Below are 1,848 nucleotides of genomic sequence, written 5' to 3'. Positions count from 1 at the left end.
TGATGAGGATGATGTGAATTGTGGCAACCTGATTAACTCACGGAGTCATGCCAGATGAAAGAAAGAAATCCGTTACACAGGAACTTTTGGCTCACGTCATCCACCTCCACGATGGAGACCAACTCGAAGGAGACCAGGACGACAATCGGCTGGGATTGGTTAACAATAGGACGAACCTGGGGAGGGGGGGAGGAATAAAAATTCAACAGTTGTGACGACCTTTTTAGCACTATACTTTTACTTCTACTTTAACTTTTTCATCCTCTGTTGCCGTTAAACGTCGAGGGAAGGTGCAGTTTTCTATGGGAGGCCAGCTCTAGCAGGTCTTTCAACTGGGATATGATTATTTCTTAGGGCTTCCTTGACTCCCTCAGTCCATCTGTTGCGTGATCCACCTCTTCGTAACATGTGGCCAAACCTTTTTATTCTGGGCGGTTTTCCTATTAAATGCAGGCAGGACTCAGTGCCAGTAAATGCTTTTACTTCTTCTGTTCCCTGCTTGTCTCTTCTTTTGATGTTAAGGGTTTTGTGGAGACATCTTATCTCGCATGCAGTGATTTTGTTTTTCACCTGTATTCACGTCGGTCCGTATGGTCGACTGACCGCGTTTATCCCCTATACGGGCGTTTAGGCTGGAAAAATCTGTATTCAGGTTAATCTGGTTAGCCTATCCTGTACGGATTTTCGCGTTTTAAGTTATCGCACCTCTGGGGTCCGATAGCGGGCCTAAACGTGAGTAAATATTGCTGCACTTTTGTTTTTCCAAGCATGACAGCTGCTTCTTCTACGAAGAAAAAGGATTTTCAGGGACCGTACTAATTCCTTCGATACGTACGACGACAGAGAAGTGTTTCGTAAGTTCCGATTTCGTCGGGAGGTAACAAATTTGATTTTTCCCCAATGATTGAAACGATCACTTCTTTGTAGGACTCTGGTGCTGGTGCTGGCCCTCCTCCCGTTTTTGTTGAGAACCGACGCTTTTAGAGCTCTCCATTTCTCCTTCAAATCCGTTACAGTTCGCACTGCATGTGTTCACCTTCGATGTTATTCCCTGCCATATCTCTTTCTTCATCTCATTGATGATGGTGGCGCTGTGGCTGCTAAAAAAGGCCACATGTTCCACTTGCTGCTCTTCAACTTCAAGTAGTATTTAATTTTGAATTTCCTCAGCTCTGAATTTCGCTTTTCTTACCCTTTTCGCGACTTTCTTCGCCATACTGCACATTTCAGAGACTCCGCCACGTGTAATTGGAAACCGAATATCTGAAAGCACACAGTGACAGCGGAGCGGGTTTGCCCAGTAATCTAATAAATATATGACCTTGCACTTTGCGTTTAGCTATACATTTCCGTTTAGCGCGATGTGCATACAGAATTCGGTTAGGGATTAAGCGCGGTTAGGGCTCGTCTAGCTAACCGCGTTTAAGCTCTAAAAGCGTTTACGCTAACTGGTTCTGACGTGCAAGCAGGCCCAGATCTGGTACTGGTTGCATAATGTTGGTATAAATATTGAAGTGATAAGCTGTCTCTTTGTATCCAAGGAGATGTTTGGGTGAGACAGAAGGGGTGCGAGGTGGTACGTGATGGTGTTGGCTTTTTGAGTTCGGATTTCTATTTTTTCCGAAAAAGTGTTGCCAATATATTTAAACTCCCTCACCTGTTTCAGTTGTTTACTATTGACATGGCACTGTGAGGTTGTTTAAGAGGCGATACCTCCAAAGGCAACGCCCACCTCCGATAGAACCGAGACAAATGGGCGGGTGTAAAAAACGCACGCAAACAACCCAAGTTCAGAGTATCTCGTCGGGGATTCGAATCAGGGTAATCTGTACTGTGGTCAAGTAGGCT

The sequence above is a fragment of the Aplysia californica genome, unplaced genomic scaffold (assembly GCF_000002075.1).
Source record: "Aplysia californica isolate F4 #8 unplaced genomic scaffold, AplCal3.0 scaffold00214, whole genome shotgun sequence".
Classification (NCBI taxonomy): Eukaryota; Metazoa; Mollusca; class Gastropoda; order Aplysiida; family Aplysiidae; genus Aplysia; species Aplysia californica.
This window is presented reverse-complemented; position numbering follows the sequence as displayed.